Below are 23,309 nucleotides of genomic sequence, written 5' to 3'. Positions count from 1 at the left end.
GCAACAAGACCAATGCCTTATTTAGGAAATTGCAAACATGTCCATATTAGCTGATTTAATGACATTAAACGAACACGAAAATGATTCAAAACCTCAATTTTCTGTTTCAAAGTAAGACGCCTTATCCACGAGGCAACACCTTCTACTCCATATTCTCCGATATGACATCAAACAGACGTTGCTTCGCAACAACAGACATCAAAATTGTGAACCTATCCGAATGAGGAAAGCAAGTGATATTTTACAAGTACGAAAAGACTATGTCCCTCAATCTTGCGATGCCGAATCAGACACAATATTTCTCAGGCCTTTCAGTCTTAGATTATTAAAGTTGAACAAAAATGTCCAAGCTTTTCAAAGCAACAAGACCAATGCCTTATTTCGGGAAATTGCAAACATGTTCAAATTAGCTGAGCTAATAAAATTAAACGACCCTATTTGACATCCCTATTTGACATCATAGAGACTTTGCTATGCAACAGTAGACATCAAAGTTGTGAACCTGTCCGAATGAGGAAAGCTAGTGATATTTAACAAGTAAGAAGAGACCTTTTCCCTCAATCTTGCGATGCAGAATCAGACACAATAATTCTCAGGCCTTGCAATCTTAGATTATTAAAGATGAATAACAATGTCTTAGCTTTTCAAAGCAACAAGATTTCCCTTATTTCGGGAAATTGCAAACATGTTCAAATTAGCTGAGCTTATGAAATTAAACGACCACGAAGGGACTCGAACCCTCAATCTTCTGATTCGAAGTCAGACGCCTTATCCATTAGGCCACGCAGTCTATCTGATATATCCCTATTTGACATCATAGAGACTTTGCTATGCAACAATAGACATCAAATTGTGAACCTGTCCGAATGAGGAAAGCGAGTGATTTTTAACAAGTACAAAGATACTCTTTCCTTCAATCTTGCGATGCAGATTCAGACACAATAATTCTCAGGCCTTGCAGTCTTAGATTATTAAAGTTGAACAACAATGTCCAAGCTTTTCAAAGCAACAAGACCAATGCCTTATTTCGGGAAATTGCAAAAATGTTCAAATTAGCTGAGCTTATGAAATTAAATGCAAGGGACTCGAACCCTCAATGAAGTCAGACGCCTTATCCATTAGGCCACGCAGTCTATCTGATATATCCCTATTTGACATCATAGAGACTTTGCTATGCAACAGTAGACATCAAAGTTGTGAACCTGTCCGAATGAGGAAAGCGAGTGATTTTTAACAAGTACAAAGATACTCTTTCCTTCAATCTTGCGATGCAGATTCAGACACAATAATTCTCAGGCCTTGCAGTCTTCGATTATGAAAGTTGAACAACAATGTCCAAGCTTTTCAAAGCAACAAGACCAATGCCTTATTTAGGAAATTGCAAACATGTCCATATTAGCTGATTTAATGACATTAAACGAACACGAAAATGATTCAAAACCTCAATTTTCTGTTTCAAAGTAAGACGCCTTATCCACGAGGCAACACCTTCTACTCCATATTCTCCGATATGACATCAAACAGACGTTGCTTCGCAACAACAGACATCAAAATTGTGAACCTATCCGAATGAGGAAAGCAAGTGATATTTTACAAGTACGAAAAGACTATGTCCCTCAATCTTGCGATGCCGAATCAGACACAATAATTCTCAGGCCTTGCAATATTAGATTATTAAAGATGAATAACAATGTCTTAGCTTTTCAAAGCAACAAGACCAATGCCTTATTTAGGGAAATTGCAAACATGTACGAATTAGCTGAGCTAATGAAATTAAACGACCCTATTTGACATCATAGAGACTTTGCTATGCAACAGTAGACATCAAAGTTGTGAACCTGTCCGAATGAGGAAAGCTAGTGATATTTAACAAGTAAGATATTTCCCTCAATCTTGCGATGCAGAATCAGACACAATAATTCTCAGGCCTTGCAATATTAGATTATTAAAGATGAATAACAATGTCTTAGCTTTTCAAAGCAACAAGATTTCCCTTATTTCGGGAAATTGCAAACATGTTCAAATTAGCTGAGCTTATGAAATTAAACGACCACGAAGGGACTCGAACCCTCAATCTTCTGATTCGAAGTCAGACGCCTTATCCATTAGGCCACGCAGTCTATCTGATATATCCCTATTTGACATCATAGAGACTTTGCTATGCAACAATAGACATCAAATTGTGAACCTGTCCGAATGAGGAAAGCGAGTGATTTTTAACAAGTACAAAGATACTCTTTCCTTCAATCTTGCGATGCAGATTCAGACACAATAATTCTCAGGCCTTGCAGTCTTCGATTATGAAAGTTGAACAACAATGTCCAAGCTTTTCAAAGCAACAAGACCAATGCCTTATTTAGGAAATTGCAAACATGTCCATATTAGCTGATTTAATGACATTAAACGAACACGAAAATGATTCAAAACCTCAATTTTCTGTTTCAAAGTAAGACGCCTTATCCACGAGGCAACACCTTCTACTCCATATTCTCCGATATGACATCAAACAGACGTTGCTTCGCAACAACAGACATCAAAATTGTGAACCTATCCGAATGAGGAAAGCAAGTGATATTTTACAAGTACGAAAAGACTATGTCCCTCAATCTTGCGATGCCGAATCAGACACAATATTTCTCAGGCCTTTCAGTCTTAGATTATTAAAGTTGAACAAAAATGTCCAAGCTTTTCAAAGCAACAAGACCAATGCCTTATTTCGGGAAATTGCAAACATGTTCAAATTAGCTGAGCTAATAAAATTAAACTATGTGATACATCCCTATTTGACATCATAGAGACTTTGCTATGCAACAGTAGACATCAAAGTTGTGAACCTGTCCGAATGAGGAAAGCTAGTGATATTTAACAAGTAAGAAGAGACCTTTTCCCTCAATCTTGCGATGCAGAATCAGACACAATAATTCTCAGGCCTTGCAATATTAGATTATTAAAGATGAATAACAATGTCTTAGCTTTTCAAAGCAACAAGATTTCCCTTATTTCGGGAAATTGCAAACATGTTCAAATTAGCTGAGCTTATGAAATTAAACGACCACGAAGGGACTCGAACCCTCAATCTTCTGATTCGAAGTCAGACGCCTTATCCATTAGGCCACGCAGTCTATCTGATATATCCCTATTTGACATCATAGAGACTTTGCTATGCAACAATAGACATCAAATTGTGAACCTGTCCGAATGAGGAAAGCGAGTGATTTTTAACAAGTACAAAGATACTCTTTCCTTCAATCTTGCGATGCAGATTCAGACACAATAATTCTCAGGCCTTGCAGTCTTCGATTATGAAAGTTGAACAACAATGTCCAAGCTTTTCAAAGCAACAAGACCAATGCCTTATTTAGGAAATTGCAAACATGTCCATATTAGCTGATTTAATGACATTAAACGAACACGAAAATGATTCAAAACCTCAATTTTCTGTTTCAAAGTAAGACGCCTTATCCACGAGGCAACACCTTCTACTCCATATTCTCCGATATGACATCAAACAGACGTTGCTTCGCAACAACAGACATCAAAATTGTGAACCTATCCGAATGAGGAAAGCAAGTGATATTTTACAAGTACGAAAAGACTATGTCCCTCAATCTTGCGATGCCGAATCAGACACAATATTTCTCAGGCCTTTCAGTCTTAGATTATTAAAGTTGAACAAAAATGTCCAAGCTTTTCAAAGCAACAAGACCAATGCCTTATTTCGGGAAATTGCAAACATGTTCAAATTAGCTGTTTATGAAATTAAATGACCACGAAGGGAAATTCAAAAGTCAGACCCTATTTGAGTCATCATCCCTATTTGACATCATAGAGACTTTGCTATGCAACAGTAGACATCAAAGTTGTGAACCTGTCCGAATGAGGAAAGCTAGTGATTTTTAACAAGTACAAAGATACTCTTTCCTTCAATCTTGCGATGCAGAATCAGACACAATAATTCTCAGGCCTTGCAGTCTTAGATTATTAAAGATGAATAAAAATGTCCAAGCTTTTCAAAGCAACAAGATTTGCCTTATTTAGGGAAATTGCAAACATGTTCAAATTAGCTGAGCTTATGAAATTAAATGACCACGAAGGGACTCGAACCCTCAATCTTCTGATTCGAAGTCAGACGCCTTATCCATTAGGCCACGCAGTCTATCTGATATATCCCTATTTGACATCATAGAGACTTTGCTATGCAACAATAGACATCAAATTGTGAACCTGTCCGAATGAGGAAAGCGAGTGATTTTTAACAAGTACAAAGATACTCTTTCCTTCAATCTTGCGATGCAGATTCAGACACAATAATTCTCAGGCCTTGCAGTCTTAGATTATTAAAGTTGAACAACAATGTCCAAGCTTTTCAAAGCAACAAGACCAATGCCTTATTTAGGAAATTGCAAACATGTCCATATTAGCTGATTTAATGACATTAAACGAACACGAAAATGATTCAAAACCTCAATTTTCTGTTTCAAAGTAAGACGCCTTATCCACGAGGCAACACCTTCTACTCCATATTCTCCGATATGACATCAAACAGACGTTGCTTGCAACAACAGACATCAAAATTGTGAACCTATCCGAATGAGGAAAGCAAGTGATATTTTACAAGTACGAAAAGACTATGTCCCTCAATCTTGCGATGCCGAATCAGACACAATATTTCTCAGGCCTTTCAGTCTTAGATTATTAAAGTTGAACAAAAATGTCCAAGCTTTTCAAAGCAACAAGACCAATGCCTTATTTCGGGAAATTGCAAAATGTTCAAATTAGCTGAGTTTATGAAATTAAATGACCACGAAGGGACACCTTCAATTAGCTGAGCTATCCATTAAAAGTTGATACATCCCTATTTGACATCATAGAGACTTTGCTATGCAACAGTAGACATCAAAGTTGTGAACCTGTCCGAATGAGGAAAGCTAGTGATATTTAACAAGTAAGAAGAGACCTTTTCCCTCAATCTTGCAATGCCGAATCAGACAAAATATTTCTCAGGCCTTTCAGTCTTAGATTATTAAAGATGAATTACAATGTCTTAGTTTTTCAAAGCAACAAGATTTCCCTTATTTCGGGGAATTGCAAACATGTTCAAATTAGCTGAGCTTATGAAATTAAACGACCACGAAGGGACTCGAACCCTCAATCTTCTGATTCGAAGTCAGACGCCTTATCCATTAGGCCACACAGTCTATCTGATATATCCCTATTTGACATCATAGAGACTTTGCTATGCAACAATAGACATCAAATTGTGAACCTGTCCGAATGAGGAAAGCGAGTGATTTTTAACAAGTACAAAGATACTCTTTCCTTCAATCTTGCGATGCAGATTCAGACACAATAATTCTCAGGCCTTGCAGTCTTCGATTATGAAAGTTGAACAACAATGTCCAAGCTTTTCAAAGCAACAAGACCAATGCCTTATTTAGGAAATTGCAAACATGTCCATATTAGCTGATTTAATGACATTAAACGAACACGAAAATGATTCAAAACCTCAATTTTCTGTTTCAAAGTAAGACGCCTTATCCACGCAACACCTTCTACTCCATATTCTCCGATATGACATCAAACAGACGTTGCTTCGCAACAACAGACATCAAAATTGTGAACCTATCCGAATGAGGAAAGCAAGTGATATTTTACAAGTACGAAAAGACTATGTCCCTCAATCTTGCGATGCCGAATCAGACACAATATTTCTCAGGCCTTTCAGTCTTAGATTATTAAAGTTGAACAAAAATGTCCAAGCTTTTCAAAGCAACAAGACCAATGCCTTATTTCGGGAAATTGCAAACATGTTCAAATTAGCTGACCACGAAGGGAGAACCTCAATGAAAACGCCTTATCCAAACAGTCTATGTGATACATCCCTATTTGACATCATAGAGACTTTGCTATGCAACAGTAGACATCAAATTGTGAACCTGTCCGAATGAGGAAAGCTAGTGATTTTTAACAAGTACAAAGATACTCTTTCCTTCAATCTTGCGATGCAGATTCAGACACAATAATTCTCAGGCCTTGCAGTCTTAGATTATTAAAGTTGAACAACAATGTCCAAGCTTTTCAAAGCAACAAGACCAATGCCTTATTTAGGGAAATTGCAAACATGTTCAAATTAGCTGAGCTTATGAAATTAAACGACCACGAAGGGACTCGAACCCTCAATTTTCTGATTCAAAGTCAGACGCCTTATCCATTAGGCCACGCAGTCTATCTGATATATCCCTATTTGACATCATAGAGACTTTGCTATGCAACAATAGACATCAAATTGTGAACCTGTCCGAATGAGGAAAGCGAGTGATTTTTAACAAGTACAAAGATACTCTTTCCTTCAATCTTGCGATGCAGATTCAGACACAATAATTCTCAGGCCTTGCAGTCTTAGATTATTAAAGTTGAACAACAATGTCCAAGCTTTTCAAAGCAACAAGACCAATGCCTTATTTAGGAAATTGCAAACATGTCCATATTAGCTGATTTAATGACATTAAACGAACACGAAAATGCTTCAAAACCTCAATTTTCTGTTTCAAAGTAAGACGCCTTATCCACGAGGCAACACCTTCTACTCCATATTCTCCGATATGACATCAAACAGACGTTGCTTGCAACAACAGACATCAAATTGTGAACCTATCCGAATGAGGAAAGCAAGTGATATTTTACAAGTACGAAAAGACTATGTCCCTCAATCTTGCAATGCCGAATCAGACACAATATTTCTCAGGCCTTTCAGTCTTAGATTATTAAAGTTGAACAAAAATGTCCAAGCTTTTCAAAGCAACAAGACCAATGCCTTATTTCGGGAAATTGCAAACATGTTCAAATTAGCTGAGTTTATGAAATTAAATGACCACGAAGGGACTCGAACCTCAATCTTCTGATTGAAGTCAGACGCCTTATCCTATTTGATATATCCCTATTTGACATCATAGAGACTTTGCTATGCAACAATAGACATCAAATTGTGAACCTGTCCGAATGAGGAAAGCGAGTGATTTTTAACAAGTACAAAGATACTCTTTCCTTCAATCTTGCGATGCAGATTCAGACACAATAATTCTCAGGCCTTGCAGTCTTCGATTATGAAAGTTGAACAACAATGTCCAAGCTTTTCAAAGCAACAAGACCAATGCCTTATTTAGGAAATTGCAAACATGTCCATATTAGCTGATTTAATGACATTAAACGAACACGAAAATGATTCAAAACCTCAATTTTCTGTTTCAAAGTAAGACGCCTTATCCACGAGGCAACACCTTCTACTCCATATTCTCCGATATGACATCAAACAGACGTTGCTTCGCAACAACAGACATCAAAATTGTGAACCTATCCGAATGAGGAAAGCAAGTGATATTTTACAAGTACGAAAAGACTATGTCCCTCAATCTTGCGATGCCGAATCAGACACAATATTTCTCAGGCCTTTCAGTCTTAGATTATTAAAGTCGAACAAAAATGTCCAAGCTTTTCAAAGCAACAAGACCAATAGCTTATTTCGGGAAATTGCAAACATGTACGAATTAGCTGAGCTAATGAAATTAAACGACCCTATTTGACATCATAGAGACTTTGCTATGCAACAGTAGACATCAAAGTTGTGAACCTGTCCGAATGAGGAAAGCAAGTGATATTTAACAAGTAAGATATTTCCCTCAATCTTGCGATGCCGAATCAAACACAATAATTCTCAGGCCTTGCAATATTAGATTATTAAAGATGAATAACAATGTCTTAGCTTTTCAAAGCAACAAGATTTCCCTTATTTCGGGAAATTGCAAACATGTTCAAATTAGCTGATTTAATGACATTAAACGACCACGAAAATGGATCAAAACCTCAATTTTCTGATTCAAGAAAGACGCCTTATCCATTAGGCCACGCAGTCTATCTCCATATATCCCTATTTGACATCATAGAGACTTTGCTATGCAACAACAGACATCAATATTGTGAACCTGTCCGAATGAGGAAAGCTAGTGATTTTTAACAAGTACAAAGAGACTTTCCTCAATCTTGCGATGCCGAATCAGACACAATAATTCTCAGGCCTTGCAGTCTTAGATTATTAAAGATGAACAAAAATGTCCAAGCTTTTCAAAGCAACAAGACCAATGCCTTATTTCGGGAAATTGCAAACATGTTCAAATTAGCTGAGCTTATGAAATTAAATGACCACGAAGGGACTCGAACACTCAATCTTCTGATTTGAAGTCAGACGCCTTATCCATTAGGCCACGCAGTCTATCTGATATATCCCTATTTGACATCATAGAGACTTTGCTATGCAACAATAGACATCAAATTGTGAACCTGTCCGAATGAGGAAAGCGAGTGATTTTTAACAAGTACAAAGATACTCTTTCCTTCAATCTTGCGATGCAGATTCAGACACAATAATTCTCAGGCCTTGCAATATTAGATTATTAAAGATGAATAACAATGTCCAAGCTTTTCAAAGCAACAAGACCAATGCCTTATTTAGGAAATTGCAAACATGTCCATATTAGCTGATTTAATGACATTAAACGAACACGAAAATGATTCAAAACCTCAATTTTCTGTTTCAAAGTAAGACGCCTTATCCACGAGGCAACACCTTCTACTCCATATTCTCCGATATGACATCAAACAGACGTTGCTTCGCAACAACAGACATCAAAATTGTGAACCTATCCGAATGAGGAAAGCAAGTGATATTTTACAAGTACGAAAAGACTATGTCCCTCAATCTTGCGATGCCGAATCAGACACAATATTTCTCAGGCCTTTCAGTCTTAGATTATTAAAGTTGAACAAAAATGTCCAAGCTTTTCAAAGCAACAAGACCAATGCCTTATTTCGGGAAATTGCAAACATGTTCAAATTAGCAAATTAGCTGAGCTAATAAAAAATTATCCAAGGCCAAGTCCCTATTTGACATCATAGAGACTTTGCTATGCAACAGTAGACATCAAAGTTGTGAACCTGTCCGAATGAGGAAAGCTAGTGATATTTAACAAGTAAGAAGAGACCTTTTCCCTCAATCTTGCGATGCAGAATCAGACACAATAATTCTCAGGCCTTGCAATATTAGATTATTAAAGATGAATAACAAATGTCTTAGCTTTTCAAAGCAACAAGATTTCCCTTATTTCGGGAAATTGCAAACATGTTCAAATTAGCTGAGCTTATGAAATTAAACGACCACGAAGGGACTCGAACCCTCAATCTTCTGATTCGAAGTCAGACGCCTTATCCATTAGGCCACGCAGTCTATCTGATATATCCCTATTTGACATCATAGAGACTTTGCTATGCAACAATAGACATCAAATTGTGAACCTGTCCGAATGAGGAAAGCGAGTGATTTTTAACAAGTACAAAGATACTCTTTCCTTCAATCTTGCGATGCAGATTCAGACACAATAATTCTCAGGCCTTGCAGTCTTCGATTATGAAAGTTGAACAACAATGTCCAAGCTTTTCAAAGCAACAAGACCAATGCCTTATTTAGGAAATTGCAAACATGTCCATATTAGCTGATTTAATGACATTAAACGAACACGAAAATGATTCAAAACCTCAATTTTCTGTTTCAAAGTAAGACGCCTTATCCACGAGGCAACACCTTCTACTCCATATTCTCCGATATGACATCAAACAGACGTTGCTTCGCAACAACAGACATCAAAATTGTGAACCTATCCGAATGAGGAAAGCAAGTGATATTTTACAAGTACGAAAAGACTATTTCCCTCAATCTTGCGATGCCGAATCAGACACAATATTTCTCAGGCCTTCAGTCTTAGATTATTAAAGATGAACAAAAATGTCCAAGCTTTTCAAAGCAACAAGACCAATGCCTTATTTAGGGAAATTGCAAACATGTTCAAATTAGCTGAGCTAATAAAATTAAACGACCCTATTTGACATCATAGAGACTTTGCTATGCAACAGTAGACATCAAAGTTGTGAACCTGTCCGAATGAGGAAAGCTAGTGATATTTAACAAGTAAGAAGAGATTTCCCTCAATCTTGCGATGCCAGAATCAGACACAATAATTCTCAGGCCTTGCAATATTAGATTATTAAAGATGAATAACAATGTCTTAGCTTTTCAAAGCAACAAGATTTCCCTTATTTCGGGAAATTGCAAACATGTTCAAATTAGCTGAGCTTATGAAATTAAACGACCACGAAGGGACTCGAACCCTCAATCTTCTGATTCGAAGTCAGACGCCTTATCCATTAGGCCACGCAGTCTATCTGATATATCCCTATTTGACATCATAGAGACTTTGCTATGCAACAATAGACATCAAATTGTGAACCTGTCCGAATGAGGAAAGCGAGTGATTTTTAACAAGTACAAAGATACTCTTTCCTTCAATCTTGCGATGCAGATTCAGACACAATAATTCTCAGGCCTTGCAGTCTTCGATTATGAAAGTTGAACAACAATGTCCAAGCTTTTCAAAGCAACAAGACCAATGCCTTATTTCGGGAAATTGAAAAAATAGCTGAGCTAATGAAATTAAACGACCACGAAGGGACTCGAACCCTCAATCTTCTGATTTGAAGTCAGACGCCTTATCCATTAGGCCACGCAGTCTATCTGATATATCCCTATTTGACATCATAGAGACTTTGCTATGCAACAGTAGACATCAAAGTTGTGAACCTGTCCGAATGAGGAAAGCGAGTGATTTTTAACAAGTACAAAGATACTCTTTCCTTCAATCTTGCGATGCAGATTCAGACACATAATTCTCAGGCCTTGCAGTCTTCGATTATTAAAGTTGAACAACAATGTCCAAGCTTTTCAAAGCAACAAGACCAATGCCTTATTTAGGAAATTGCAAACATGTCCATATTAGCTGATTTAATGACATTAAACGAACACGAAAATGATTCAAAACCTCAATTTTCTGTTTCAAAGTAAGACGCCTTATCCACGAGGCAACACCTTCTACTCCATATTCTCCGATATGACATCAAACAGACGTTGCTTCGCAACAACAGACATCAAAATTGTGAACCTATCCGAATGAGGAAAGCAAGTGATATTTTACAAGTACGAAAAGACTATGTCCCTCAATCTTGCGATGCCGAATCAGACACAATATTTCTCAGGCCTTTCAGTCTTAGATTATTAAAGTTGAACAAAAATGTCCAAGCTTTTCAAAGCAACAAGACCAATGCCTTATTTCGGGAAATTGCAAACATGTTCAAATTAGCTGAGCTAATAAAATTAAACGACCCTATTTGACATCATAGAGACTTTGCTATGCAACAGTAGACATCAAAGTTGTGAACCTGTCCGACTGAGGAAAGCTAGTGATATTTAACAAGTAAGAAGAGACCTTTTCCCTCAATCTTGCGATGCAGAATCAGACACAATAATTCTCAGGCCTTGCAATATTAGATTATTAAAGATGAATAACAATGTCTTAGCTTTTCAAAGCAACAAGATTTCCCTTATTTCGGGAAATTGCAAACATGTTCAAATTAGCTGAGCTTATGAAATTAAACGACCACGAAGGGACTCGAACCCTCAATCTTCTGATTCGAAGTCAGACGCCTTATCCATTAGGCCACGCAGTCTATCTGATATATCCCTATTTGACATCATAGAGACTTTGCTATGCAACAATAGACATCAAATTGTGAACCTGTCCGAATGAGGAAAGCGAGTGATTTTTAACAAGTACAAAGATACTCTTTCCTTCAATCTTGCGATGCAGATTCAGACACAATAATTCTCAGGCCTTGCAGTCTTCGATTATGAAAGTTGAACAACAATGTCCAAGCTTTTCAAAGCAACAAGACCAATGCCTTATTTAGGAAATTGCAAACATGTCCATATTAGCTGATTTAATGACATTAAACGAACACGAAAATGATTCAAAACCTCAATTTTCTGTTTCAAAGTAAGACGCCTTATCCACGAGGCAACACCTTCTACTCCATATTCTCCGATATGACATCAAACAGACGTTGCTTCGCAACAACAGACATCAAAATTGTGAACCTATCCGAATGAGGAAAGCAAGTGATATTTTACAAGTACGAAAAGACTATGTCCCTCAATCTTGCGATGCCGAATCAGACACAATATTTCTCAGGCCTTTCAGTCTTAGATTATTAAAGTTGAACAAAAATGTCCAAGCTTTTCAAAGCAACAAGACCAATGCCTTATTTCGGGAAATTGCAAACATGTTCAAATTAGCTGAGCTAATGAAATTAAACGACCCTATTTGACATCATAGAGACTTTGCTATGCAACAGTAGACATCAAAGTTGTGAACCTGTCCGAATGAGGAAAGCTAGTGATATTTAACAAGTAAGATATTTCCCTCAATCTTGCGATGCAGAATCAGACACAATAATTCTCAGGCCTTGCAATATTAGATTATTAAAGATGAATAACAATGTCTTAGCTTTTCAAAGCAACAAGATTTCCCTTATTTCGGGAAATTGCAAAAATGTTCAAATTAGCTGAGCTTATGAAATTAAACGACCACGAAGGGACTCGAACCCTCAATCTTCTGATTCGAAGTCAGACGCCTTATCCATTAGGCCACGCAGTCTATCTGATATATCCCTATTTGACATCATAGAGACTTTGCTATGCAACAATAGACATCAAATTGTGAACCTGTCCGAATGAGGAAAGCGAGTGATTTTTAACAAGTACAAAGATACTCTTTCCTTCAATCTTGCGATGCAGATTCAGACACAATAATTCTCAGGCCTTGCAGTCTTCGATTATGAAAGTTGAACAACAATGTCCAAGCTTTTCAAAGCAACAAGATATTTAGGAAATTGCAAACATGTCCATATTAGCTGATTTAATGACATTAAACGAACACGAAAATGATTCAAAACCTCAATTTTCTGTTTCAAAGTAAGACGCCTTATCCACGAGGCAACACCTTCTACTCCATATTCTCGATATGACATCAAACAGACGTTGCTTCGCAACAACAGACATCAAAATTGTGAACCTATCCGAATGAGGAAAGCAAGTGATATTTTACAAGTACGAAAAGACTATGTCCCTCAATCTTGCGATGCCGAATCAGACACAATATTTCTCAGGCCTTTCAGTCTTAGATTATTAAAGATGAACAAAAATGTCCAAGCTTTTCAAAGCAACAAGACCAATGCCTTATTTCGGGAAATTGCAAACATGTTCAAATTAGCTGAGCTTATGAAATTAAACGACCACAAAGGGACTCGAACCCTCAATCTTCTGAAAGTCAGACGCCTTATCCATTAGGCCACGCAGTCTATCTGATATATCCCTATTTGACATCATAGAGACTTTGCTATGCAACAGTAGACATCAAAGTTGTGAACCTGTCCGAATGAGGAAAGCTAGTGATTTTTAACAAGTACAAAGATACTCTTTCCTTCAATCTTGCGATGCAGATTCAGACACAATAATTCTCAGGCCTTGCAGTCTTAGATTATTAAAGTTGAACAACAATGTCCAAGCTTTTCAAAGCAACAAGACCAATGCCTTATTTCGGGAAATTGCAAACATGTTCAAATTAGCTGAGCTAGGGATCCAAAATGAAGTAAAGTCTATCTGATCCCTATTTGACATCATAGAGACTTTGCTATGCAACAGTAGACATCAAAGTTGTGAACCTGTCCGAATGAGGAAAGCTAGTGATATTTAACAAGTACAAAGATATTTCCTTCAATCTTGCGATGCAGAATCAGACACAATAATTCTCAGGCCTTGCAGTCTTAGATTATTATTAAAGATGAACAACAATGTCAAGCTTTTCAAAGCAACAAGACCAATGCCTTATTTCGGGAAATTGCAAACATGTTCAAATTAGCTGAGCTTATGAAATTAAACGACCACGAAGGGACTCAACCTCAATCTTCTGATTCGAAGTCAGACGCCTTATCCATTAGGCCACGCAGTCTATCTGATATATCCCTATTTGACATCATAGAGACTTTGCTATGCAACAGTAGACATCAAAGTTGTGAACCTGTCCGAATGAGGAAAGCGAGTGATTTTTAACAAGTACAAAGATACTTTCCTTCAATCTTGCGATGCAGATCAGACACAATAATTCTCAGGCCTTGCAGTCTTAGATTATTAAAGTTGAACAACAATGTCCAAGCTTTTCAAAGCAACAAGACCAATGCCTTATTTCGGGAAATTGCAAACATGTTCAAATTAGCTGAGCTTATGAAATTAAATGACCACCAAGGGACTCGAACCCTCAATCTTCTGATTGAAGTCAGACGCCTTATCCATTAGGCCACGCAGTCTATCTGATATATCCCTATTTGACATCATAGAGACTTTGCTATGCAACAGTAGACATCAAAGTTGTGAACCTGTCCGAATGAGGAAAGCGAGTGATTTTTAACAAGTACAAAGATACTCTTTCCTTCAATCTTGCGATGCAGATTCAGACACAATAATTCTCAGGCCTTGCAGTCTTAGATTATTAAAGTTGAACAACAATGTCCAAGCTTTTCAAAGCAACAAGACCAATGCCTTATTTAGGAAATTGCAAACATGTCCAATTAGCTGATTTAATGAAATTAAACGAACACCTCAAAACCTCAATTTTTTGACATCATAGAGACTTTGATATGACATGCAACAGTAGACATCAAAGTTGTGAACCTGTCCGAATGAGGAAAGCAAGTGATATTTAACAAGTAAGATATTTCCCTCAATCTTGCGATGCCGAATCAGACACAATAATTCTCAGGCCTTGCAATATTAGATTATTAAAGATGAATAACAATGTCTTAGCTTTTCAAAGCAACAAGATTTCCCTTATTTCGGGAAATTGCAAACATGTTCAAATTAGCTGAGCTTATGAAATTAAACGACCACGAAGGGACTCGAACCCTCAATCTTCTGATTCGAAGTCAGACGCCTTATCCATTAGGCCACGCAGTCTATCTGATATATCCCTATTTGACATCATAGAGACTTTGCTATGCAACAGTAGACATCAAAGTTGTGAACCTGTCCGAATGAGGAAAGCTAGTGATATTTAACAAGTAAGATATTTCCCTCAATCTTGCGATGCCGAATCAGACACAATAATTCTCAGGCCTTGCAATATTAGATTATTAAAGATGAATAACAATGTCTTAGCTTTTCAAAGCAACAAGATTTGCCTTATTTCGGGAAATTGCAAAAATGTTCAAATTAGCTGAGCTTATGAAATTAAACGACCACGAAGGGACTCGAACCCTCAATCTTCTGATTCGAAGTCAGACGCCTTATCCATTAGGCCACGCAGTCTATCTGATATATCCCTATTTGACATCATAGAGACTTTGCTATGCAACAATAGACATCAAATTGTGAACCTGTCCGAATGAGGAAAGCGAGTGATTTTTAACAAGTACAAAGATACTCTTTCCTTCAATCTTGCGATGCAGATTCAGACACAATAATTCTCAGGCCTTGCAGTCTTCGATTATGAAAGTTGAACAACAATGTCCAAGCTTTTCAAAGCAACAAGACCAATGCCTTATTTAGGAAATTGCAAACATGTCCATATTAGCTGATTTAATGACATTAAACGAACACGAAAATGATTCAAAACCTCAATTTTCTGTTTCAAAGTAAGACGCCTTATCCACGAGGCAACACCTTCTACTCCATATTCTCCGATATGACATCAAACAGACGTTGCTTCGCAACAACAGACATCAAAATTGTGAACCTATCCGAATGAGGAAAGCAAGTGATATTTTACAAGTACGAAAAGACTATGTCCCTCAATCTTGCGATGCCGAATCAGACACAATATTTCTCAGGCCTTTCAGTCTTAGATTATTAAAGTTGAACAAAAATGTCCAAGCTTTTCAAAGCAACAAGACCAATGCCTTATTTCGGGAAATTGCAAACATGTTCAAATTAGCTGAGCTAATAAAATTAAACGACCCTATTTGACATCATAGAGACTTTGCTATGCAACAGTAGACATCAAAGTTGTGAACCTGTCCGACTGAGGAAAGCTAGTGATATTTAACAAGTAAGAAGAGACCTTTTCCCTCAATCTTGCGATGCAGAATCAGACACAATAATTCTCAGGCCTTGCAATATTAGATTATTAAAGATGAATAACAATGTCTTAGCTTTTCAAAGCAACAAGATTTCCCTTATTTCGGGAAATTGCAAACATGTTCAAATTAGCTGAGCTTATGAAATTAACGACCACGAAGGGACTCGAACCCTCAATCTTCTGATTCGAAGTCAGACGCCTTATCCATTAGGCCACGCAGTCTATCTGATATATCCCTATTTGACATCATAGAGACTTTGCTATGCAACAATAGACATCAAATTGTGAACCTGTCCGAATGAGGAAAGCGAGTGATTTTTAACAAGTACAAAGATACTCTTTCCTTCAATCTTGCGATGCAGATTCAGACACAATAATTCTCAGGCCTTGCAGTCTTAGATTATTAAAGTTGAACAACAATGTCCAAGCTTTTCAAAGCAACAAGACCAATGCCTTATTTAGGAAATTGCAAACATGTCCATATTAGCTGATTTAATGACATTAAACGAACACGAAAATGATTCAAAACCTCAATTTTCTGTTTCAAAGTAAGACGCCTTATCCACGAGGCAACACCTTCTACTCCATATTCTCCGATATGACATCAAACAGACGTTGCTTCGCAACAACAGACATCAAAATTGTGAACCTATCCGAATGAGGAAAGCAAGTGATATTTTACAAGTACGAAAAGACTATGTCCCTCAATCTTGCGATGCCGAATCAGACACAATATTTCTCAGGCCTTTCAGTCTTAGATTATTAAAGTTGAACAAAAATGTCCAAGCTTTTCAAAGCAACAAGACCAATGCCTTATTTCGGGAAATTGCAAACATGTTCAAATTAGCTGAGCTAATAAAATTAAACGACCCTATTTGACATCATAGAGACTTTGCTATGCAACAGTAGACATCAAAGTTGTGAACCTGTCCGACTGAGGAAAGCTAGTGATATTTAACAAGTAAGAAGAGACCTTTTCCCTCAATCTTGCGATGCAGAATCAGACACAATAATTCTCAGGCCTTGCAATATTAGATTATTAAAGATGAATAACAATGTCTTAGCTTTTCAAAGCAACAAGATTTCCCTTATTTCGGGAAATTGCAAACATGTTCAAATTAGCTGAGCTTATGAAATTAAACGACCACGAAGGGACTCGAACCCTCAATCTTCTGATTCGAAGTCAGACGCCTTATCCATTAGGCCACGCAGTCTATGTGATACATCCCTATTTGACATCATAGAGACTCTGCTATGCAACAGTAGACATCAAAGTTGTGACCCTGTCCGAATGAGGAAAGCGAGTGATTTTTAACAAGTACAAAGATACTCTTTCCTTCAATCTTGCGATGCAGATTCAGACACAATAATTCTCAGGCCTTGCAGTCTTAGATTATTAAAGATGAATAACAATGTCTTAGCTTTTCAAAGCAACAAGATTTCCCTTATTTCGGGAAATTGCAAAAATGTTCAAATTAGCTGAGCTTATGAAATTAAACGACCACGAAGGGACCCTCAATCTTCTGATTCGAAGTCAGACGCCTTATCCATTAGGCCACGCAGTCTATCTGATATATCCCTATTTGACATCATAGAGACTTTGCTATGCAACAATAGACATCAAATTGTGAACCTGTCCGAATGAGGAAAGCGAGTGATTTTTAACAAGTACAAAGATACTCTTTCCTTCAATCTTGCGATGCAGATTCAGACACAATAATTCTCAGGCCTTGCAGTCTTAGATTATTAAAGTTGAACAACAATGTCCAAGCTTTTCAAAGCAACAAGACCAATGCCTTATTTAGGGAAATTGCAAACATGTACGAATTAGCTGAGCTAATGAAATTAAACGACCCTATTTGACATCATAGAGACTTGCTATGCAACAGTAGACATCAAAGTTGTGAACCTGTCCGAATGAGGAAAGCAAGTGATATTTAACAAGTAAGATATTTCCCTCAATCTTGCGATGCCGAATCAGACACAATAATTCTCAGGCCTTGCAGTCTTAGATTATTAAAGATGAATAACAATGTCTTAGCTTTTCAAAGCAACAAGATTTCCCTTATTTCGGGAAATTGCAAACATGTCCAATTTGCTGATTTAATGACATTAAACGACCACGAAAATGCTTCAAAACCTCAATTTTCTGTTTTGAAGTAAGACGCCTTATCCACGAGGCAACACCTTCTACTCCATATTCTCCGATATGACATCAAACAGACGTTGCTTAGCAACAACAGACATCAAAATTGTGAACCTATCCGAATGAGGAAAGCAAGTGATATTTTACAAGTACGAAAAGACTATGTCCCTCAATCTTGCGATGCCGAATCAGACACAATATTTCTCAGGCCTTTCAGTCTTAGATTATTAAAGATGAACAAAAATGTCCAAGCTTTTCAAAGCAACAAGACCAATGCCTTATTTCGGGAAATTGCAAACATGTTCAAATTAGCAAGCTTATGAAATTAAACGACCACAAAGGGACTCGAACCCTCAATCTTCTGATTCGAAGTCAGACGCCTTATCCATTAGGCCACGCAGTCTATCTGATATATCCCTATTTGACATCATAGAGACTTTGCTATGCAACAATAGACATCAAATTGTGAACCTGTCCGAATGAGGAAAGCGAGTGATTTTTAACAAGTACAAAGATACTCTTTCCTTCAATCTTGCGATGCAGATTCAGACACAATAATTCTCAGGCCTTGCAGTCTTAGATTATTAAAGTTGAACAACAATGTCCAAGCTTTTCAAAGCAACAAGACCAATGCCTTATTTAGGGAAATTGCAAACATGTACAAATTAGCTGAGCTAATGAAATTAAACGACCCTATTTGACATCATAGAGACTTTGCTATGCAACAGTAGACATCAAAGTTGTGAACCTGTCCGAATGAGGAAAGCAAGTGATATTTAACAAGTAAGATATTTCCCTCAATCTTGCGATGCCGAATCAGACACAATAATTCTCAGGCCTTGCAGTCTTAGATTATTAAAGATGAATAACAATGTCTTAGCTTTTCAAAGCAACAAGATTTCCCTTATTTCGGGAAATTGCAAACATGTCCATATTTCTGATTTAATGACATTAAACGACCACGAAAATGCTTCAAAACCTCAATTTTCTGTTTCAAAGTAAGACGCCTTATCCACGAGGCAACACCTTCTACTCCATATTCTCCGATATGACATCAAACAGACGTTGCTTAGCAACAACAGACATCAAAATTGTGAACCTATCCGAATGAGGAAAGCAAGTGATATTTTACAAGTACGAAAAGACTATGTCCCTCAATCTTGCGATGCCGAATCAGACACAATATTTCTCAGGCCTTTCAGTCTTAGATTATTAAAGACGAACAAAAATGTCCAAGCTTTTCAAAGCAACAAGACCAATAGCTTATTTCGGGAAATTGCAAACATGTTCAAATTAGCTAAGCTTATGAAATTAAAAGACCACAAAGGGACTCGAACCCTCAATCTTCTGATTCGAAGTCAGACGCCTTATTCATTAGGCCACGCAGTCTATCTGATATATCCCTATCTGACATCATAGAGACTTTGCTATGCAACAATAGACATCAAATTGTGAACCTGTCCGAATGAGGAAAGCGAGTGATTTTTAACAAGTACAAAGATACTCTTTCCTTCAATCTTGCGATGCAGATTCAGACACAATAATTCTCAGGCCTTGCAGTCTTAGATTATTAAAGTTGAACAAAAATGTCCAAGCTTTTCAAAGCAACAAGACCAATGCCTTATTTCGGGAAATTGCAAACATGTTCAAATTAGCTGAGCTAATAAAATTAAACGACCCTATTTGACATCATAGAGACTTTGCTATGCAACAGTAGACATCAAATTGTGAACCTGTCCGAATGAGGAAAGCGAGTGATTTTTAACAAGTAAGAATATTTCCCTCAATCTTGCGATGCAGAATCAGACACAATAATTCTCAGGCCTTGCAATATTAGATTATTAAAGATGAATAACAATGTCTTAGCTTTTCAAAGCAACAAGATTTCCCTTATTTCGGGAAATTGCAAACATGTTCAAATTAGCTGAGCTTATGAAATTAAACGACCACGAAGGGACTCGAACCCTCAATCTTCTGATTCGAAGTCAGACGCCTTATCCATTAGGCCACGCAGTCTATCTGATATATCCCTATTTGACATCATAGAGACTTTGCTATGCAACAATAGACATCAAATTGTGAACCTGTCCGAATGAGGAAAGCGAGTGATTTTTAACAAGTACAAAGATACTCTTTCCTTCAATCTTGCGATGCAGATTCAGACACAATAATTCTCAGGCCTTGCAGTCTTAGATTATGAAAGTTGAACAACAATGTCCTTTTCAAAGCAACAAGACCAATGCCTTATTTCGGGAAATTGCAAACATGTTCAAATTAGCTGAGCTTAATGAAATTAAAAACGACTCGAACCTCAATCTCTATTTGACATCATTAGGAGACTTTGATACATCCCTATTTGACATCAGACTTTGCTATGCAACAGTAGACATCAAAGTTGTGAACCTGTCCGAATGAGGAAAGCTAGTGATTTTTAACAAGTACAAAGATATCTTTCCTTCAATCTTGCGATGCAGAATCAGACACAATAATTCTCAGGCCTTGCAGTATTAGATTATTAAAGATGAATAACAATGTCTTAGCTTTTCAAAGCAACAAGATTTCCCTTATTTCGGGAAATTGCAAAAATGTTCAAATTAGCTGAGCTTATGAAATTAAATGACCACCAAGGGACTCGGACCCTCAATCTTGTGAAGTCAGACGCCTTATCCATTAGGCCACGCAGTCTATGTGATACATCCCTATTTGACATCATAGAGACTCTGCTATGCAACAGTAGACATCAAAGTTGTGACCCTGTCCGAATGAGGAAAGCGAGTGATTTTTAACAAGTACAAAGATACTCTTTCCTTCAATCTTGCGATGCAGATTCAGACACAATAATTCTCAGGCCTTGCAGTCTTAGATTATTAAAGTTGAACAACAATGTCCAAGCTTTTCAAAGCAACAAGACCAATGCCTTATTTAGGGAAATTGCAAACATGTACGAATTAGCTGAGCTAATGAAATTAAACGACCCTATTTGACATCATAGAGACTTTGCTATGCAACAGTAGACATCAAAGTTGTGAACCTGTCCGAATGAGGAAAGCAAGTGATATTTAACAAGTAAGATATTTCCCTCAATCTTGCGATGCCGAATCAGACACAATAATTCTCAGGCCTTGCAGTCTTAGATTATTAAAGATGAATAATAATGTCTTAGCTTTTCAAAGCAACAAGATTTCCCTTATTTCGGGAAATTGCAAACATGTCCATATTTGCTGATTTAATGACATTAAACGACCACGAAAATGCTTCAAAACCTCAATTTTCTGTTTGAAGTAAGACGCCTTATCCACGAGGCAACACCTTCTACTCCATATTCTCCGATATGACATCAAACAGACGTTGCTTAGCAACAACAGACATCAAAATTGTGAACCTATCCGAATGAGGAAAGCAAGTGATATTTTACAAGTACGAAAAGACTATGTCCCTCAATCTTGCGATGCCGAATCAGACACAATATTTCTCAGGCCTTTCAGTCTTAGATTATTAAAGATGAACAAAAATGTCCAAGCTTTTCAAAGCAACAAGACCAATAGCCTTATTTCGGGAAATTGCAAACATGTTCAAATTAGCTGAGCTTATGAAATTAAACGACCACAAAGGGACTCGAACCCTCAATCTTCTGATTCGAAGTCAGACGCCTTATCCATTAGGCCACGCAGTCTATCTGATATATCCCTATTTGACATCATAGAGACTTTGCTATGCAACAATAGACATCAAATTGTGAACCTGTCCGAATGAGGAAAGCGAGTGATTTTTAACAAGTACAAAGATACTCTTTCCTTCAATCTTGCGATGCAGATTCAGACACAATAATTCTCAGGCCTTGCAGTCTTAGATTATTAAAGTTGAACAACAATGTCCAAGCTTTTCAAAGCAACAAGACCAATGCCTTATTTAGGGAAATTGCAAACATGTACGAATTAGCTGAGCTAATGAAATTAAACGACCCTATTTGACATCATAGAGACTTTGCTATGCAACAGTAGACATCAAAGTTGTGAACCTGTCCGAATGAGGAAAGCAAGTGATATTTAACAAGTAAGATATTTCCCTCAATCTTGCGATGCCGAATCAGACACAATAATTCTCAGGCCTTGCAGTCTTAGATTATTAAAGATGAATAACAATGTCTTAGCTTTTCAAAGAAACAAGATTTCCCTTATTATTTGCTGATTTAATGACATTAAACGACCACGAAAATGCTTCAAAACCTCAATTTTCTGTTTCAAAGTAAGACGCCTTATCCACGAGGCAACACCTTCTACTCCATATTCTCCGATATGACATCAAACAGACGTTGCTTAGCAACAACAGACATCAAAATTGTGAACCTATCCGAATGAGGAAAGCAAGTGATATTTTACAAGTACGAAAAGACTATGTCCCTCAATCTTGCGATGCCGAATCAGACACAATATTTCTCAGGCCTTTCAGTCTTAGATTATTAAAGATGAACAAAAATGTCCAAGCTTTTCAAAGCAACAAGACCCTTATTTCGGGAAATTGCAAACATGTGACCACAAAGGGACTCGAACCCTCAATCTTCTGATTCGAAGTCAGACGCCTTATTCATTAGGCCACGCAGTCTATCTGATATATCCCTATCTGACATCATAGAGACTTTGCTATGCAACAATAGACATCAAATTGTGAACCTGTCCGAATGAGGAAAGCGAGTGATTTTTAACAAGTACAAAGATACTCTTTCCTTCAATCTTGCGATGCAGATTCAGACACAATAATTCTCAGGCCTTGCAGTCTTAGATTATTAAAGTTGAACAAAAATGTCCAAGCTTTTCAAAGCAACAAGACCAATGCCTTATTTCGGGAAATTGCAAACATGTTCAAATTAGCTGAGCTAATAAAATTAAACGACCCTATTTGACATCATAGAGACTTTGCTATGCAACAAAGTTGTGAACCTGTCCGACTGAGGAAAGCTAGTGATATTTAACAAGTAAGAAGAGACCTTTTCCCTCAATCTTGCGATGCAGAATCAGACACAATAATTCTCAGGCCTTGCAATATTAGATTATTAAAGATGAATAACAATGTCTGAGCTTTTCAAAGCAACAAGATTT

The 23,309-nt window shown here is 37.2% G+C and overlaps 19 non-coding genes across 19 annotated transcripts; all 19 read right to left on the bottom strand.

The window, feature by feature from the left end:
* Positions 1-717: 717 nt before the first annotated feature.
* On the bottom strand, positions 718-790 carry trnar-ucg (transfer RNA arginine (anticodon UCG)). Its single transcript has one exon. It is a non-coding gene; the product is annotated as a tRNA-Arg (tRNA).
* A 1,257-nt stretch (positions 791-2,047) lies between these two features.
* Positions 2,048-2,120, bottom strand: trnar-ucg (transfer RNA arginine (anticodon UCG)). The gene has a single exon. It is a non-coding gene; the product is annotated as a tRNA-Arg (tRNA).
* Positions 2,121-3,049: 929 nt separating this feature from the next.
* trnar-ucg (transfer RNA arginine (anticodon UCG)) lies at positions 3,050-3,122 on the bottom strand. The gene has a single exon. It is a non-coding gene; the product is annotated as a tRNA-Arg (tRNA).
* Positions 3,123-4,083: 961 nt separating this feature from the next.
* Positions 4,084-4,156, bottom strand: trnar-ucg (transfer RNA arginine (anticodon UCG)). The gene has a single exon. It is a non-coding gene; the product is annotated as a tRNA-Arg (tRNA).
* A 969-nt stretch (positions 4,157-5,125) lies between these two features.
* trnar-ucg (transfer RNA arginine (anticodon UCG)) lies at positions 5,126-5,198 on the bottom strand. The gene has a single exon. It is a non-coding gene; the product is annotated as a tRNA-Arg (tRNA).
* A 955-nt stretch (positions 5,199-6,153) lies between these two features.
* On the bottom strand, positions 6,154-6,226 carry trnaq-uug (transfer RNA glutamine (anticodon UUG)). Its single transcript has one exon. It is a non-coding gene; the product is annotated as a tRNA-Gln (tRNA).
* A 2,978-nt stretch (positions 6,227-9,204) lies between these two features.
* Positions 9,205-9,277, bottom strand: trnar-ucg (transfer RNA arginine (anticodon UCG)). Its single transcript has one exon. It is a non-coding gene; the product is annotated as a tRNA-Arg (tRNA).
* Positions 9,278-10,193: 916 nt separating this feature from the next.
* trnar-ucg (transfer RNA arginine (anticodon UCG)) lies at positions 10,194-10,266 on the bottom strand. Its single transcript has one exon. It is a non-coding gene; the product is annotated as a tRNA-Arg (tRNA).
* A 1,268-nt stretch (positions 10,267-11,534) lies between these two features.
* On the bottom strand, positions 11,535-11,607 carry trnar-ucg (transfer RNA arginine (anticodon UCG)). The gene has a single exon. It is a non-coding gene; the product is annotated as a tRNA-Arg (tRNA).
* A 913-nt stretch (positions 11,608-12,520) lies between these two features.
* Positions 12,521-12,593, bottom strand: trnar-ucg (transfer RNA arginine (anticodon UCG)). The gene has a single exon. It is a non-coding gene; the product is annotated as a tRNA-Arg (tRNA).
* Positions 12,594-14,874: 2,281 nt separating this feature from the next.
* trnar-ucg (transfer RNA arginine (anticodon UCG)) lies at positions 14,875-14,947 on the bottom strand. Its single transcript has one exon. It is a non-coding gene; the product is annotated as a tRNA-Arg (tRNA).
* A 278-nt stretch (positions 14,948-15,225) lies between these two features.
* On the bottom strand, positions 15,226-15,298 carry trnar-ucg (transfer RNA arginine (anticodon UCG)). Its single transcript has one exon. It is a non-coding gene; the product is annotated as a tRNA-Arg (tRNA).
* Positions 15,299-16,216: 918 nt separating this feature from the next.
* Positions 16,217-16,289, bottom strand: trnar-ucg (transfer RNA arginine (anticodon UCG)). The gene has a single exon. It is a non-coding gene; the product is annotated as a tRNA-Arg (tRNA).
* A 919-nt stretch (positions 16,290-17,208) lies between these two features.
* On the bottom strand, positions 17,209-17,281 carry trnar-ucg (transfer RNA arginine (anticodon UCG)). Its single transcript has one exon. It is a non-coding gene; the product is annotated as a tRNA-Arg (tRNA).
* A 1,262-nt stretch (positions 17,282-18,543) lies between these two features.
* Positions 18,544-18,616, bottom strand: trnar-ucg (transfer RNA arginine (anticodon UCG)). Its single transcript has one exon. It is a non-coding gene; the product is annotated as a tRNA-Arg (tRNA).
* Positions 18,617-19,529: 913 nt separating this feature from the next.
* Positions 19,530-19,602, bottom strand: trnar-ucg (transfer RNA arginine (anticodon UCG)). The gene has a single exon. It is a non-coding gene; the product is annotated as a tRNA-Arg (tRNA).
* Positions 19,603-20,156: 554 nt separating this feature from the next.
* Positions 20,157-20,229, bottom strand: trnar-ucg (transfer RNA arginine (anticodon UCG)). Its single transcript has one exon. It is a non-coding gene; the product is annotated as a tRNA-Arg (tRNA).
* Positions 20,230-21,813: 1,584 nt separating this feature from the next.
* Positions 21,814-21,886, bottom strand: trnar-ucg (transfer RNA arginine (anticodon UCG)). Its single transcript has one exon. It is a non-coding gene; the product is annotated as a tRNA-Arg (tRNA).
* An 856-nt stretch (positions 21,887-22,742) lies between these two features.
* On the bottom strand, positions 22,743-22,815 carry trnar-ucg (transfer RNA arginine (anticodon UCG)). Its single transcript has one exon. It is a non-coding gene; the product is annotated as a tRNA-Arg (tRNA).
* Between the last annotated feature and the right edge of the window lie 494 nt (positions 22,816-23,309).

The sequence above is a fragment of the Oncorhynchus keta genome, chromosome 6, assembly GCF_023373465.1.
Source record: "Oncorhynchus keta strain PuntledgeMale-10-30-2019 chromosome 6, Oket_V2, whole genome shotgun sequence".
Taxonomy (NCBI): Eukaryota; Metazoa; Chordata; class Actinopteri; order Salmoniformes; family Salmonidae; genus Oncorhynchus; species Oncorhynchus keta.
Note: the sequence above shows the minus strand (reverse complement) of the source record. Positions and strands in the feature narration are given on the sequence as shown.